Source organism: Centruroides sculpturatus, unplaced genomic scaffold, assembly GCF_000671375.1.
Source record: "Centruroides sculpturatus isolate CEXI.00-Female unplaced genomic scaffold, Cexi_2.0 scaffold186, whole genome shotgun sequence".
NCBI lineage: Eukaryota > Metazoa > Arthropoda > Arachnida > Scorpiones > Buthidae > Centruroides > Centruroides sculpturatus.
Genome location: NW_019384354.1, coordinates 508,089 through 527,274, shown reverse-complemented (window position 1 = coordinate 527,274; position 19,186 = coordinate 508,089). Strand labels below are relative to the sequence as shown.

General features: G+C 28.0%; 2 long non-coding RNA genes across 2 annotated transcripts; both read right to left on the bottom strand.

The window, feature by feature from the left end:
- On the bottom strand, window positions 1-6,087 carry LOC111639062. The gene is made up of 3 exons (XR_002759004.1): window positions 5,995-6,087; window positions 3,690-3,750; window positions 1-71 (listed from the first exon to the last, which is right to left on the bottom strand). It is a non-coding gene; the product is annotated as an uncharacterized LOC111639062 (long non-coding RNA).
- Window positions 6,088-11,219: 5,132 nt separating this feature from the next.
- LOC111639056 lies at window positions 11,220-17,976 on the bottom strand. Its single transcript, XR_002759003.1, has 3 exons — window positions 17,873-17,976; window positions 15,403-15,474; window positions 11,220-11,280 (listed from the first exon to the last, which is right to left on the bottom strand). It is a non-coding gene; the product is annotated as an uncharacterized LOC111639056 (long non-coding RNA).
- Between the last annotated feature and the right edge of the window lie 1,210 nt (window positions 17,977-19,186).

Genomic DNA, 19,186 nt, shown 5'->3' with positions numbered 1-19,186 from the left:
CTGTGACTTTTGATAGATTACAAATACATTCTGTTAAGATAGATCTGTATTTATGGCTAATTTTGATCAATCTGAAAATAAAGTAGTATAATAAATAAAATATCATAACTGTATCAAGTATAGTCAACTCCCTTAAACTGCCCCTCCATGTACTGCCACCTCAGGTTTTCTGCCAAAAACAATTTGTTCCATAGTAAATCAGTATTATGAACTACTCACCTTATTTTCTACCATAATCTGAAAACCAATGGCAGCAGTTTAAAGGGGTTGACCATAATTTTTAAATTATTATTGTTACAAGACAATAAGGGATCACTCATGTTCATTCCTTACTAAATAATTTGTAACATATAAAATAATTACAATACATGAAGTGTAACAACAGATATTTATTATAATTATAAATTCTGTAGCAAAGATGTTGTAAATGGAATATATAAAATAAGTTACATTCTTCTTTATATATGTATTAAATTTTCAATGTGTTTTTTCCAACAGTCTATTAATATTTTACTAAGTGATTTTGTAGTTTAGCTCATTAATATCAGGCTTTCCCACACAAAATATCATTTTAAACTCTATGCATGTCAAATGTATCATTGTGGTTTTCAAACCACTTGGCAACCAAATGCACATTTCTATAATGCTGGAAACCCATAACATATGCATTCTAATGCTCTACAAGTTCAAACTCAGATTCAAAGGGGTCAAAGGTAGCCAAGGCCATGGAGTTGGAAGTAAATTCGTTGCTAGAGGAGTCAGAATTGATAAAAATGGACTGACTTCAATTTTTTATTATGTACAGTTCTTTATATTAAGTTCTTAATAAAAGCACTAATTTAATCTCTATCTTGTATTACAGGATGCTCCTGTAATGCAAGACCTTAATTTATGATGATCCCTAATTTCATGATCTTTGATCACTAATTACTGCTGATTTTTTTTACAGAAATTTATATTTGAAAACATTCTGTGTTAGTTAGTTGTAAATTTTTATCATCAAAAGATCCATGTAAAATGGTTAATAAGACTTGGTTTAAATCTAGTGTTTTTTGAATACTTTACTACAGCCACAAATAGAAAACATTTTGTCTCTCAACATGTGGTTGAAAATGATGATAATGACAATAATGAAAAACTGTGAAAAAAAATAAGTACTGTACTTTGAATAGGAATGCCTAATGATTCACTTGGTAGTAGAAAAATTCCTTTATGGATTAATATAAACAAAGTATATTTTAAATTATTACTTAGAAAAAGAAGTCTGAGTCAAAGTTGGGACTTGGTCTACTGACTCCATACTACAGTCCTGGAGGCAGCCACAAACTTTTGCAAGGACTTTAGTGAGGCAACCATAACAGCTTGTACCACACAACAATAGTTTGAGAAATCCTACAGCAGAGATCAACCTGGAAAATGAACCCATGGAAAGCTACCATTTGCTGTTTTGAACATTGCTTTAAAAGATGTGGAAGTGGACTCCAAGTAAACCATGGAAATGATGGACCAGGCTACCAATGAATTTTATGACCATTTCCAGAGATCTGGCAAGCCCATAGACAAAAAAGAGAAACCAACGTTTCACAGGAGTTGATACCACACCAGTAGAACTGGCATAAAATGACATTTTATGTGGAACAATCTAATAATATACAGTAGAGCATCGTTTATCCAAATAAATTGGGAATTGGGGTTGTTCAGATAACTTATTTTTCGGATAATCAATTATGTACGAAAAAATATGTTAACCCATCCCATGTTAAAATTTTTCTCCATTGCGTGTTGCTTCACGTTGAATTTTTGTCTATGTTAAGCCTAACGTAAACTTTTTAAAATAATAATCGTGGCTATTGTATCGTTAAAAATTATTTCTTTATTTTTTACAAACAAAATAAATATATTGAAAAATATAAAAACAAAAAAAATTATACTTTAGAAGTTAATCCAATATCAAAAACATTCGATTCACAACACACAGTCCTCAGAAAAACACCACACAAAAGTGCCAGTGCTGCCAGCTAAAACACACACACACACACATACACACACACACCAACAAAAAAAAATATTGGAGTAGCCCAAGATATAGCCAAAGATTGCAGCGCCACAGCACTAGCAACAATTTAAATTTGCTGACTGGAATGCTTTCGGTTAACTGACGTTTCGGATAACCAGCTTTCGGATAAACGACGCTCTACTGTACTCAGTTCATTAATTAAAATTATTTAATGCTTTAATACAATTTCATTTAATTTATACTTATTTATTTTCAAAGTCAACAAATGAAAAAGTTTTGATAAATATATGTCAATTGTATAAAATCCATTACAGAATTCCTAAGTATATTTTTTATATTAAAAAACACAAAAAAACTACTTTTTGTTTCTATATCAATATAATAATTTATCAAAATTATTAGTTTATTTTACGTATTTAACTAATTTATTAGACAATATAGTCATTATTGATCAAATGCCATTCTGGATTAATGATAGAGAACGTGTTCATCTGTTTAAAATATTAAAGATTAAATCATTTAAATTAATGAGTCATTCATTTTAATCAATAAAAACAAATGGCACACTGGAGGCAGAAAGTCTTTGACTAAACATAGTAGAAATCTAAGTTTAAAAAAAATGTTCCAACAGTTGAAAAATTTTAATATTTAACTGATGTATTGATACATAATTAGTAAATTATATTATTAAATGAACATAACAAATCTGTAGTTATATTAGTTATTTTATAAAATAATTTTAAATACAAAGCAAGCAATTATTTATTGTGACATCATCACAATGCCAGACTGCAATTTTTAATTTATTTAAAATATATTCTCTCCACCTCAAATTAGTATTGGCTTGCCCCTGTACATCATACTTTTCCTTTAACAATAGAGTCATGCTGGTCATTTATCTAACACCTTTAAGAAGAAAATTTTTGAACTGAAATAACATGACTTCTGGCTTCCACCAGAAGTTCATATATAGTTAATCAGGCCTCCTATCCCTAAGTTTTCCATATCTGTCTCATCTTTCATCTAACTCTGTTCTCAAAATTAAGGAAAAACAGACAGGCAGACGACAGTGAGCATTTATAGGTCTACAATTTTTTTCAAATTGCAGTCCAATCATATTATTTTGAATTTCAATTAAGTTATTTCTTAAATAAATTACTAAGCAGAATTAATTGTAAGCAAAGTTTAATATCCAGCAAAGATTTATTTTCAATTATTATTAAACTAAAAACAATTTGTATACAAAGATCAGTTCTGCAACAAGCTTCCAAAAAATATAAATATTGAAAATTAATTAGTCATTAAATTAAATATTATATCAATAGTTTCAATTTGCTGTTACAGACATCATCAGATTCAAATATGCATTCTAGAACATTGTTACAAGTGTTAAAGTCTCATGAAATCAAAAAAATTAAAATTTAAAAGTAACAAAAATTAACTTCAAATACAAAATTATTTAATTTGATTTCAGAAGATTTCAATGCTTGTAACAATATTCAAGAATTTATATTTAAACCAGATGACTACTGAAAGCAGTTGAAAACATTTGTTTTATTATAACCTTCCATGGATTTTAAAGGTTTAGCTTACAATTATTTCTAACATTCAGTTGTGTATATATTTTATCATTATCAAAATTTTTATAATAATAATTATAAAAGGAAATTACTGTTCTTTCTTTTCATTGTTACTTTCTTGCTGAGAGAGAACTTGTAAATTTAAAAAGAGACCTAAAAAGATAAATATTGATAATGAATAAAAATACACAAATATTATTAAATTACCATTAATTCATGAAATTACAACTGAAAGATATTCATAATAAATAAGTTTTCTATATAAGATTAGTTGCAAAATGACACAAACACTATGCTTTTGAGTTTACTTTTACAAAAAATACATAACTAAGTTAAGGTACAAGCTTAATTTTTATAGAAAAAGGAATAACTAGCTTTTATATTCTATGCAACAGATAGTAGTTATTTCTTTTTTGTGTATATGGGAAAAAAAAACAAGAAGTTGAACTCCAGTTTGTACTGGTCTCCATTCTCATTGTACTGAGTTAATACTTTTTAGATATTTTCATGAAATTGTCCAAAACAAAATTAGTTTAAAGAGTTCTTGAGGTGTAGAGAGCTTCATTAACATGGGTTGAAAAGCAGCACTTGGAGAAAGGAAAAATTACAGATGAAGAATAAAGATTTTTAAAGATGAAGGATTATCATTTAGTGATACTTCTCTAGAGGATAATGTCATAAAGGATTGGTCATATACCATGTGCTGTGAATAACTTTTTGAAACTTGGAAAGCTATATGGAATGAAGAAGTCTTCTCTCTANCAGTCATTTGGCATAATATATGTAGTATACATAGGCTATTTTTTTTCAAGCTCAGATGGTCCACAAAACAAAGACAAGTGTAAATAACAAAATGAATTTATTACCAAAAGTTAGGTCAAATATAATTACTTTTCAACATAATCACCATGAAGATTGAAGCATTTGTCATATCTGTGAATAAGCTTTTCCATCCCCTTGTCATAGAATGTTGCCGCCAATAACTTGAGATGGGCCCTAACATTGTTTTGAAGATCGTCATTAGTCTCAAACCTCTGCCCTCCTAGCCACTTTTCCTGTTTAGGAAAGAGGTGAAAGTCACTCAGCGTTAAATCGGGGCTATACGCTGGGTGTTTAAAGGTGATGAAGACTTCCACTCAGCTTAAAACTTTTTAATGTGTGAAGACTTCCACCTCTTTCCTGAACTGAAAACATGGCTAACAGGGCAGAGGTTTGACACTAATGATGATCTTCAAAACAATATTGTTAAAGCCATCTCAATTCACTGGCAGCAACATTCTATGATAAGGGGATGGAAAAGCTCATCCACAGATATGACAAATGCCTCAATCTTCATGGTGATTATGTCGAAAAGTTTGTACCTAACCATATTTGTACCTAACTTTTGGTAATAAATTCATTTTGTTATTTACACTTGTCTTTTTTTTTATGGACCATCAGAGCTTGAAAAAAAAGCCACCCTGGAATAAATTATTTCTTAATGTTTCAAAAATTATATTTGCAGTTGTATTAATAAAACTATACTCAAAAACATAGTGATCATATCATTTTGCAACTAATCTTATAAATCTTATAAACAGTGAATATGAGAGATCAACAACAAAAAAAAATCATTCACAAATTAACCTATTTAACTATTCTATTAATGAAACTCAGACTTAAAGAAAATACAAAAATACTTTTGATCCATTGAAAAAGATACACAAAAAATATTTATTTAAAATTTTAATCTTTTAATGTGAATCAAATCAATTACCAACTTAAAGTTTAAATCACTGGATTACTTTCAGATTATGTATTTATTGTGTTATAAAAATAAGAAAGGAAGAGAATTGAAATATGTCCTGTATTCTCAACTAATAAAGTTCTGTTTAACTGAAATACTGCATTGTCTGATATAAATTTTAAATAGTACTTTGTCGACAAAGATTGGAAAATATAGTATAGTATACCTTACCTCAGATTATTAAGACACATTTATTTCAGTTTTCTTCCATTTTGTATTATTAATGTAAATTCTATTGAAGGTTAGAAAATGCATAACTTTAATCTTTAAGCCCAATTTTAAAAATTATTAACTAAATTAGTCTTTATATAGTCCAAAAATAACATAGCAATTTAGGCTTATATTTTCTATGAAAATTATTTTTAAAATAACAGAAATTTTTAAAAAATTTCATGATGTAATCAAAACTCTTAAAAGTTGACAATGTATTAACATAAAGTATAAAAAATAAAACCATTATGTGCAATACTAACAATCAATCATTATAAATAAGAGGAAAAATTTAAATAAAATATGTTTTTTTACCATCATAAAATTAATTTATTGTATAATAACGGAAGGAAACAAATTTAAAAATAATAAATTTGAGTATTAAAAAAATTATTTCTAACCATGTGATTCATTCACTAATTTTCTTGTAATGGAATTATATGTTGATGTATTCTGCAAAACAGGACTATCATCTGAAAAAAAATTAAGTTTTAACTTCAATCCTAGAACCATATTTTTTAAATATTATAATTATTTGAAAAATAAATAGAAATTTTTTTATAATACATTAATTAATAATTTTTCAAATTTATGTAAATAAATAAACAAGTTAATCTCAAATTAAATAAATAAATCTCTCATAAATCAGATAAATTTTGCACTGATGATATGCGATTTGATTATGTAAGATTAATAATAACAGAAAGAATAGCTAATGCATTATATTCTCATATTTTATAAAATAATCAAGAAATAAGTTAATTAATGTATAAGAGAAAAATTTATTTTCTGTAGGGGCTCGAGTACTGCAACAAAGTTCTATTTATAAATAGTATGGCTAAGGATGAAGCTTTAGTTTATTTAAAGGGAAAATTTAATATATTTCTATATTATAGAAATTTTTGGTATTCCTGATTGAAGAAAATAACTCATAAAAGTGATAGAACTTTCACTTGTATGGATAATTTTAGGAAACAATTTTGAATTTAGAATTTCATTTAGATTCACTTGGAATATCTGTTTCTCTCATTCAGAGTAGTTTAAAATCTTCCAAGTTTACTGACTGATTTTAACATTTCTAAAATGTGTTATGAACAATTAAACACTTTTGTAGGAAAAATAATTTAATTATAACTGCTTTTTTACATGACAATACATGATGATGATGATGAAAATGAAAATTTTTCATGAAAAATTAAGATTTTTTTCTGATCAGTTAGATGTAAATAATGTTGAGATTAATAAGAGTTACAAAGTAGACCATCTCTTCATGCATAATTTATGATTAAGTTTTTTGTACTTTATTTAATTATAGAAATAAAGTTTTGTTAAAAAGCTAATTAAAGGAGTTGAAAGGAACAAAGATTTATCTCATCATTATTTTCTTTGTTTAATTAAATTAGATCTATTTTATATCAGTGCTAATGACAAAAAACAAAAAAAAGAAAAAAATAAATAAAACTTATTTTTAGTTGATGATAATTTATGATGAGAGGAATAATGACTAATAAATCCTGATGAATTTTTTCTAGAATTCATTTACCGACATAAAATTGTGCATGCTTATTAAATAAATCTAATTGTTTTTAGAGAATTGTTAACAAGGTAATATTTTATATCTAAGTTAAATTATTATTCTCCACAGTTCTAAATTAAAGAATTTACATGGTTTGAACATGGTTTGAATGATTTCTTCATAACTTCATCCTTTCCATCATATAAATTTTTTCTGCATTATTTACATACATGTCTACATTCTTTCTGTTACAATTTTTGGATTTATTGATACTTGCTTTCAGGGCTGAAGGAACAATTTCTGGCTCTTTCCAAAATGAAAAACATCCCGCTCCTGGATAAACCTTACTTGTATTCTGAACAAACAGGTCAAAACATTCTCCTGGTTTTTTCCTTTTGCTCACAACAGTCTTGCCGATTTCAACAATCTTTCCAGGTCCACCAAATTTCATTTGGATCAAATTAGATTATGAAACCATCATAATGTGTCATATGAAATTCATCCAGTCAAAAGCTGTTTGACTACTCATGCCCACAGCCAAACAAATCATGCTCAATATACATCCTATGCAAATTAGATGTCAAATAAACAAAACAATAGTTCTGCAGGAAATTTTCCCAAATTTACGTTTAAAAATTCCTTCAAATAACAAACTGTTCATTTTGCATTTATGACATCTAAAAGAAACAGAATCACGATCTTTTCAATAAATTAATTTATGACGACCATCACATTTTGAACAGTCTGCATCTACAGGTTGCAAACCAAACTTTATTTCAAACTTAATATCTGATGAAATTCTCTTATCAACATCAATTTCAGAAAATTCTGATTCTAAATTATGAAAAAAAAAAATTCCTTGAAGTACACTTTTGCCAAGAAAACTGTCAATATTTTCCTAAAGCCACCATTACAACAATAAAAGAGGAAATATCAAATATAAACTTTGAAAAAATATGATTCACACAACAATATATAACTGTTTGAAACTAAATAATTAATTTACTCTTAACAAAGTTATAAAATGTTAAGGAATTAATCTAGAAACCAAATAATGTTAGATATCTTGTAAAATACAGAGAGCAACATCTAGATTACCTTTCTAGGCACATATGTTGAGATTCTGAAAGTATTGCCATAAGGGCTACCTAAACGCAACTCTGCCCAAAAGCCTTTATTGTTCTATAACAAAAAGGACTAGAAGACAATATTTCATACTTAATGTGTGACTGACTAGATATAACTAGAACTGATATTTATAATATATGTATTTCTATGAAGACATTTCTTCATATTAGATAAATGTATTTATTAATAGGTTACTAAATTACAAATTTTGGATTTAATTCAAAAGTAATAACATTATTATAGAAATTATAAAAAAAATTCAAGTACTAAAAACTGGGTATACATAAATAAGCAATACACATAGAGCAAATATCCAGAAAGAAAACATAAAGCTACATTAAGGTAAACATGTTCATCCATTTAAATGGTCATCATCAGGCTAACTTTTACCTTCTACAGTATTGGGATTAAATCCAGACAGAGAACCCAAAAATTTTTCACGGGCAGTCTGTCCTGGATACAGCAGGCCTTCTACTTTACCACTCAGTCATCTATTGTGGGCCTGGCCAAACCCACAATGGGTATGATTAAAAAGATTGTTAGTTTCTGAAACACAGAAAGAGGAAAAAAATGATCTGTTTCCTTCTGTTCATGATGTAGGAAAAACTGAAAATCTTGACAGTTTATCATTAGTCCCCAGAAGAGCTAAAATATTGCCCAATTTTAATTGTTATTGAACTGATCAGTGTATATTGTACATAAATCAACTGCTAGAATATAATCTTGCTACATTTTCTTCAGAGGAAAAAATGGATGCCATTCATTTACAGTATCAATTATTTATATCATCAAATGCAGGAACAGATATTTCATAAATGAAAATACCATATATAATCAGTATCAGTGACTATTTTTAAGAGTAAAATTTAAGTTACTAGTTAATATTAATGAAAAAATTAATAAGTGGAATGCAAAGGTTTAGCAATAACAATGAAAAGTTATTCATAAATGTTTTGAATCAGTTGAATTAGTTGAATGTTTTGAATCAGTTGAATTAGTTGAATGTTTTGAAAAAGTTAAATCAGATTCAATTTTTCAGAAATAAAATTCAAAAATACAAAATTTAAAATAGAACATGTTTGGTAGAAGTTATTTTCATGTACTTTACATGTGTATAAACATATTAGTGAATGACAAAAAGTAAACTCAGGGCCAGACTGGTTGGCCAGATCCCTCATCAACTTTGCGTCGTGTCAGCACTGGAACCTGGACTGTTGGCATTACCCAGACTCCAGAACGAGGACTTGGCCAACATCAGAGACCAAAAAAGTAAGAAGTAGCTTCGTCAACACCGAGCCACCCGCCACCACATATCCGAGACTCCCAACTAATAGGCAAACATTTTCAACCATTTGAATGCTAGAATGGAAAATAAACACTGCTGATTGATCAAACATTATCTGATTAACCTTACAGTATATTCTAGTATTTATGTGGCCTTTTGCGGTAGGTAATCCTTCTGGGCCCTGACTGCCCGAAGGCAGTTAATTACACCCAGCAACAATCTGTCATAGATAACACTTGGCATCGGAAGGGAAATGTAGTGCTATGTCAATGCAAAGTCAAAGTGGGATCCAGCCAGTCAGTCCAGCCCTGTAACCATTACTGTTAAGTATTAATGAATTTTAAACTTTGTCAAATTCTTAAATGTGATATATCATCAGTGAATAATTTACATTTATTTTACCATAACTAAAATATAAAGTTAGTATACTAATAACTTTTACTAATTCAAATGATAAATTCCTATTTGATAAATAAAAGCCAAATTAGAAATATTTTAAATTGTATTTCAGTGTGCAAACATCTCAGATATTACTTTTTAAAATATTATACGAAATAAACATTCTTCAAAGATACCAAAATTCAAAACAAATAAATACTTACCCACATGGTTCTACCCTCCCGCCGAATCGACATGTTTACCACTTGAAAGCAACGTTGCCAGATGTTTTTAGTGTTTGTAGCCAAAAATTTTCTTAAAAAGTAGCCCAAAAGTAGCCAACTCAAAAATAATTCCTTTTTAATAATCCGCTATTTTACGATAAAATAAAAAAAAGCACACCATTCGTGCTTTTCCAGCAATAACTTTAATCACAATAAATGTTTTCGGCCAATTTACAGGATTTTAAACTGATCGGAAATAAGGAACGCAAGACTCAAAATACTGTACATCATTTACTATGCCGAGAACACTCATTTCATCTGCAAAATATCTACTTTGCACATATAAAAAAGACAGACTACAATAAATTAATTTTTCTATGTAATATTCTTAATAGTTATTAATTTGCTTATTACAAAGGATTTATCAAACTACAACTATTTAATTAATTTGAAAGTTGACTAATAGGTTTCTTTATTAAGCCAATACAGTGGCGTAGCGTGGGTGTCAGCCGCCTGGGGCGGCGGAAAATTTCGTCGCCCTCTTATTTAGGTATCTCAATTTAAAACACTAAAATTCAGTTTCGTCACAGAATAAGTAAAGAAAAATTCCGTGCTCATTTCAATCGGTCCGAATCGTAGGTGCGACAAAAATATGANTTTGTATACAAAGATCAGTTCTGCAACAAGCTTCCAAAAAATATAAATATTGAAAATTAATTAGTCATTAAATTAAATATTATATCAATAGTTTCAATTTGCTGTTACAGACATCATCAGATTCAAATATGCATTCTAGAACATTGTTACAAGTGTTAAAGTCTCATGAAATCAAAAAAATTAAAATTTAAAAGTAACAAAAATTAACTTCAAATACAAAATTATTTAATTTGATTTCAGAAGATTTCAATGCTTGTAACAATATTCAAGAATTTATATTTAAACCAGATGACTACTGAAAGCAGTTGAAAACATTTGTTTTATTATAACCTTCCATGGATTTTAAAGGTTTAGCTTACAATTATTTCTAACATTCAGTTGTGTATATATTTTATCATTATCAAAATTTTTATAATAATAATTATAAAAGGAAATTACTGTTCTTTCTTTTCATTGTTACTTTCTTGCTGAGAGAGAACTTGTAAATTTAAAAAGAGACCTAAAAAGATAAATATTGATAATGAATAAAAATACACAAATATTATTAAATTACCATTAATTCATGAAATTACAACTGAAAGATATTCATAATAAATAAGTTTTCTATATAAGATTAGTTGCAAAATGACACAAACACTATGCTTTTGAGTTTACTTTTACAAAAAATACATAACTAAGTTAAGGTACAAGCTTAATTTTTATAGAAAAAGGAATAACTAGCTTTTATATTCTATGCAACAGATAGTAGTTATTTCTTTTTTGTGTATATGGGAAAAAAAAACAAGAAGTTGAACTCCAGTTTGTACTGGTCTCCATTCTCATTGTACTGAGTTAATACTTTTTAGATATTTTCATGAAATTGTCCAAAACAAAATTAGTTTAAAGAGTTCTTGAGGTGTAGAGAGCTTCATTAACATGGGTTGAAAAGCAGCACTTGGAGAAAGGAAAAATTACAGATGAAGAATAAAGATTTTTAAAGATGAAGGATTATCATTTAGTGATACTTCTCTAGAGGATAATGTCATAAAGGATTGGTCATATACCATGTGCTGTGAATAACTTTTTGAAACTTGGAAAGCTATATGGAATGAAGAAGTCTTCTCTCTAGTAGACCAAGAAAGCTTACACTTAGACAAGAGAACAAAGTTAAGAAAACTTAATTCGGGGGAAGAACCATAACAACCTAGACTTACAGAACAACACAAATACAGAAGAGTGACCAGGGCAAAAGATTACATATTTTAGAAGAGTTATCTTTAGTGATGAGAAAAAATTCCTGATTTGGCATTTTATTGGCATGATCTTAGAAAAGAGGAACAGATCTCCAAGCAATATCAGGGAGGAAGATCAGTGGTGGTCTGGGATGGCTTTGGTTACCCTGGTAAAACATATCCCACATTCCTAGTCAATATTGGAATGGTTATTGGAAAATGGAGTTTATGTTATGGAATGGTCAACCAATTCACTGAACTTAAATCTTATGGTGAATTTCTGGAGAATTTTGGGCAGAATTATGTATGCCAGTGATAAACAGTACAATAATATTGAATAACTGAAAAAGTTAATTAATTATCTCTGCATTGGAGGAAATTGACTTCTCTGTGTTGCAGAAGCTTGTGGAAAGCATTTATAATCAAGTATTTAAGGTTGTTTTGAAAAATGATTTATTTACTGGATATTAAAAGGGAGTATCCATAATATTTTGCAAAATAATAGATGTTTTTGTTTTTCTTTTACACTTTACAGAAAAAATAACTGCTACTTATTACATGTAGTATATATGTTACTGTGAAAGACCGAAATTAAAGAATGTCGATATTCTCCGGTGAATGTTGACACACAAAATACGCCGGTGAAAGACCAAATATTCGGTTATATTATTATACATTCAAACAATCACAGGTGTATGTCGACAAGCACAGATAAGCTTTGGTGGAGGTCGAAATGACACCTGAGAAGCCGATGTCAACAGAGAGGCGACAGTCTGTCGCCAAATCCTTTGTGGGTAGCCAAAGGTAGGACAAGATCGTACCTCTTTTCCCGGCAACAGTTTGGTGGAAACCGCCCACTTTGTCACTGGATGACGTTTTTGTTCTTTTGAGCGGCTTGTCAGGTCGAGTGGTGGAGGATGAGAGGGGTTGTCGGTAAGGCGTTGGCAATATCCAAATAAAAGACACCATTAACAGATCAATTCGTAACACGTAATAACATAATCAGTTCATAATTTGTAAAGAAAAGTTACTTTCCATAGATAAGATTTCTTCTCAAGAAATATCACTGAGAGAAGCAGCTGTAGCTAATTCGAAAAGTGGAGGGCAAAGCTATACATGCTGTCATTGCAAAAGGAAGTGTTCACGAATAAATGCAGTTGTAAAAGCAAGGGATTCTTGTGCAATTCAAAGTGCCATAACCATTTAAGCTGTTGCAATAAATAAGACTGTATAAGTTAATCATATAATTTATGTGTGAGTTTATTATTGTATTATTTTCTTTAATGATTTAGAATGTACTGTTCGTTTTAAGTTCAACAGTTTACTTACATGTGCTGTTACTTAGCTTTCTCCTATTTTGACATATTAAACAGTTGCATTTTTGTCTTAACGTAATAAAAATGTTTTTATTCAACATTTACCATCAGTGCACGCTGAATGTCAACATTTGCCAGTGTAAGTGAGAAATAATGATATTTAGCAAGTATTTCGTACATACACGAAACGACTGTGTGAATGCTGACATTCTCCAGATATTGGTCATTCACAGTAACATATATATACAAACATCCCAAAACCCAATATATTAGTAAAATGCCAAATAATGCTTAATTAAATCAGGCTACTTTAGAATATTCTAAATTATTTATTAATATTTATTTAATTATAATTATTTAATTTAATAAGAGATGGCACCTAATGCCTAACTCTAGTTATTTTAAATTATTTAGAAATTAATTAAAATAATAGCAGTAAAGTAGCCTGATTTAATCCAACAGTCATTTGGCATAATATATGTAGTATACATAGGCTATTTTTTTTCAAGCTCAGATGGTCCACAAAACAAAGACAAGTGTAAATAACAAAATGAATTTATTACCAAAAGTTAGGTCAAATATAATTACTTTTCAACATAATCACCATGAAGATTGAAGCATTTGTCATATCTGTGAATAAGCTTTTCCATCCCCTTGTCATAGAATGTTGCCGCCAATAACTTGAGATGGGCCCTAACATTGTTTTGAAGATCGTCATTAGTCTCAAACCTCTGCCCTCCTAGCCACTTTTCCTGTTTAGGAAAGAGGTGAAAGTCACTCAGCGTTAAATCGGGGCTATACGCTGGGTGTTTAAAGGTGATGAAGACTTCCACTCAGCTTAAAACTTTTTAATGTGTGAAGACTTCCACCTCTTTCCTGAACTGAAAACATGGCTAACAGGGCAGAGGTTTGACACTAATGATGATCTTCAAAACAATATTGTTAAAGCCATCTCAATTCACTGGCAGCAACATTCTATGATAAGGGGATGGAAAAGCTCATCCACAGATATGACAAATGCCTCAATCTTCATGGTGATTATGTCGAAAAGTTTGTACCTAACCATATTTGTACCTAACTTTTGGTAATAAATTCATTTTGTTATTTACACTTGTCTTTTTTTTTATGGACCATCAGAGCTTGAAAAAAAAGCCACCCTGGAATAAATTATTTCTTAATGTTTCAAAAATTATATTTGCAGTTGTATTAATAAAACTATACTCAAAAACATAGTGATCATATCATTTTGCAACTAATCTTATAAATCTTATAAACAGTGAATATGAGAGATCAACAACAAAAAAAAATCATTCACAAATTAACCTATTTAACTATTCTATTAATGAAACTCAGACTTAAAGAAAATACAAAAATACTTTTGATCCATTGAAAAAGATACACAAAAAATATTTATTTAAAATTTTAATCTTTTAATGTGAATCAAATCAATTACCAACTTAAAGTTTAAATCACTGGATTACTTTCAGATTATGTATTTATTGTGTTATAAAAATAAGAAAGGAAGAGAATTGAAATATGTCCTGTATTCTCAACTAATAAAGTTCTGTTTAACTGAAATACTGCATTGTCTGATATAAATTTTAAATAGTACTTTGTCGACAAAGATTGGAAAATATAGTATAGTATACCTTACCTCAGATTATTAAGACACATTTATTTCAGTTTTCTTCCATTTTGTATTATTAATGTAAATTCTATTGAAGGTTAGAAAATGCATAACTTTAATCTTTAAGCCCAATTTTAAAAATTATTAACTAAATTAGTCTTTATATAGTCCAAAAATAACATAGCAATTTAGGCTTATATTTTCTATGAAAATTATTTTTAAAATAACAGAAATTTTTAAAAAATTTCATGATGTCATCAAAACTCTTAAAAGTTGACAATGTATTAACATAAAGTATAAAAAATAAAACCATTATGTGCAATACTAACAATCAATCATTATAAATAAGAGGAAAAATTTAAATAAAATATGTTTTTTTACCATCATAAAATTAATTTATTGTATAATAACGGAAGGAAACAAATTTAAAAATAATAAATTTGAGTATTAAAAAAATTATTTCTAACCATGTGATTCATTCACTAATTTTCTTGTAATGGAATTATATGTTGATGTATTCTGCAAAACAGGACTATCATCTGAAAAAAAATTAAGTTTTAACTTCAATCCTAGAACCATATTTTTTAAATATTATAATTATTTGAAAAATAAATAGAAATTTTTTTATAATACATTAATTAATAATTTTTCAAATTTATGTAAATAAATAAACAAGTTAATCTCAAATTAAATAAATAAATCTCTCATAAATCAGATAAATTTTGCACTGATGATATGCGATTTGATTATGTAAGATTAATAATAACAGAAAGAATAGCTAATGCATTATATTCTCATATTTTATAAAATAATCAAGAAATAAGTTAATTAATGTATAAGAGAAAAATTTATTTTCTGTAGGGGCTCGAGTACTGCAACAAAGTTCTATTTATAAATAGTATGGCTAAGGATGAAGCTTTAGTTTATTTAAAGGGAAAATTTAATATATTTCTATATTATAGAAATTTTTGGTATTCCTGATTGAAGAAAATAACTCATAAAAGTGATAGAACTTTCACTTGTATGGATAATTTTAGGAAACAATTTTGAATTTAGAATTTCATTTAGATTCACTTGGAATATCTGTTTCTCTCATTCAGAGTAGTTTAAAATCTTCCAAGTTTACTGACTGATTTTAACATTTCTAAAATGTGTTATGAACAATTAAACACTTTTGTAGGAAAAATAATTTAATTATAACTGCTTTTTTACATGACAATACATGATGATGATGATGAAAATGAAAATTTTTCATGAAAAATTAAGATTTTTTTCTGATCAGTTAGATGTAAATAATGTTGAGATTAATAAGAGTTACAAAGTAGACCATCTCTTCATGCATAATTTATGATTAAGTTTTTTGTACTTTATTTAATTATAGAAATAAAGTTTTGTTAAAAAGCTAATTAAAGGAGTTGAAAGGAACAAAGATTTATCTCATCATTATTTTCTTTGTTTAATTAAATTAGATCTATTTTATATCAGTGCTAATGACAAAAAACAAAAAAAAAGAAAAAAATAAATAAAACTTATTTTTAGTTGATGATAATTTATGATGAGAGGAATAATGACTAATAAATCCTGATGAATTTTTTCTAGAATTCATTTACCGACATAAAATTGTGCATGCTTATTAAATAAATCTAATTGTTTTTAGAGAATTGTTAACAAGGTAATATTTTATATCTAAGTTAAATTATTATTCTCCACAGTTCTAAATTAAAGAATTTACATGGTTTGAACATGGTTTGAATGATTTCTTCATAACTTCATCCTTTCCATCATATAAATTTTTTCTGCATTATTTACATACATGTCTACATTCTTTCTGTTACAATTTTTGGATTTATTGATACTTGCTTTCAGGGCTGAAGGAACAATTTCTGGCTCTTTCCAAAATGAAAAACATCCCGCTCCTGGATAAACCTTACTTGTATTCTGAACAAACAGGTCAAAACATTCTCCTGGTTTTTTCCTTTTGCTCACAACAGTCTTGCCGATTTCAACAATCTTTCCAGGTCCACCAAATTTCATTTGGATCAAATTAGATTATGAAACCATCATAATGTGTCATATGAAATTCATCCAGTCAAAAGCTGTTTGACTACTCATGCCCACAGCCAAACAAATCATGCTCAATATACATCCTATGCAAATTAGATGTCAAATAAACAAAACAATAGTTCTGCAGGAAATTTTCCCAAATTTACGTTTAAAAATTCCTTCAAATAACAAACTGTTCATTTTGCATTTATGACATCTAAAAGAAACAGAATCACGATCTTTTCAATAAATTAATTTATGACGACCATCACATTTTGAACAGTCTGCATCTACAGGTTGCAAACCAAACTTTATTTCAAACTTAATATCTGATGAAATTCTCTTATCAACATCAATTTCAGAAAATTCTGATTCTAAATTATGAAAAAAAAAAATTCCTTGAAGTACACTTTTGCCAAGAAAACTGTCAATATTTTCCTAAAGCCACCATTACAACAATAAAAGAGGAAATATCAAATATAAACTTTGAAAAAATATGATTCACACAACAATATATAACTGTTTGAAACTAAATAATTAATTTACTCTTAACAAAGTTATAAAATGTTAAGGAATTAATCTAGAAACCAAATAATGTTAGATATCTTGTAAAATACAGAGAGCAACATCTAGATTACCTTTCTAGGCACATATGTTGAGATTCTGAAAGTATTGCCATAAGGGCTACCTAAACGCAACTCTGCCCAAAAGCCTTTATTGTTCTATAACAAAAAGGACTAGAAGACAATATTTCATACTTAATGTGTGACTGACTAGATATAACTAGAACTGATATTTATAATATATGTATTTCTACAATATAATTTAAAATATGTTAAAAATTAATAAAAACTTTTAAAATTCTAGAGAATAGATTAAAATAAGTTTTCTTACTTGGATCTAGTTCTGAATGGGTGGGTGCATGATACACTAATAAATTATTTCTACTTCCCCATTCAATTAGAATATTTTCATTTAATTCTTTATCTTGAATTCCCTAAAAAAATGAAAAATTGTAATTATAATAATAACATTTTTTATTCTAGCATTAATGGAATGCTAGAATGGAAAATGAAGACTGTTGATTGATCAAACATTATATGATTAACCTTACAAAATATTCTGCAGCTATACAAAAATCTTATATAAATATACACATATAATAAAATATTAATAATACTTTGAAGTAGGTTATGAAGACATTTCTTCATATTAGATAAATGTATTTATTAATAGGTTACTAAATTACAAATTTTGGATTTAATTCAAAAGTAATAACATTATTATAGAAATTATAAAAAAAATTCAAGTACTAAAAACTGGGTATACATAAATAAGCAATACACATAGAGCAAATATCCAGAAAGAAAACATAAAGCTACATTAAGGTAAACATGTTCATCCATTTAAATGGTCATCATCAGGCTAACTTTTACCTTCTACAGTATTGGGATTAAATCCAGACAGAGAACCCAAAAATTTTTCACGGGCAGTCTGTCCTGGATACAGCAGGCCTTCTACTTTACCACTCAGTCATCTATTGTGGGCCTGGCCAAACCCACAATGGGTATGATTAAAAAGATTGTTAGTTTCTGAAACACAGAAAGAGGAAAAAATGATCTGTTTCCTTCTGTTCATGATGTAGGAAAAACTGAAAATCTTGACAGTTTATCATTAGTCCCCAGAAGAGCTAAAATATTGCCCAATTTTAATTGTTATTGAACTGATCAGTGTATATTGTACATAAATCAACTGCTAGAATATAATCTTGCTACATTTTCTTCAGAGGAAAAAATGGATGCCATTCATTTACAGTATCAATTATTTATATCATCAAATGCAGGAACAGATATTTCATAAATGAAAATACCATATATAATCAGTATCAGTGACTATTTTTAAGAGTAAAATTTAAGTTACTAGTTAATATTAATGAAAAAATTAATAAGTGGAATGCAAAGGTTTAGCAATAACAATGAAAAGTTATTCATAAATGTTTTGAATCAGTTGAATTAGTTGAATGTTTTGAAAAAGTTAAATCAGATTCAATTTTTCAGAAATAAAATTCAAAAATACAAAATTTAAAATAGAACATGTTTGGTAGAAGTTATTTTCATGTACTTTACATGTGTATAAACATATTAGTAAATGACGAAAAGTAAACTCAGGGCCAGACTGGTTGGCCAGATCCCTCATCAACTTTGCGTC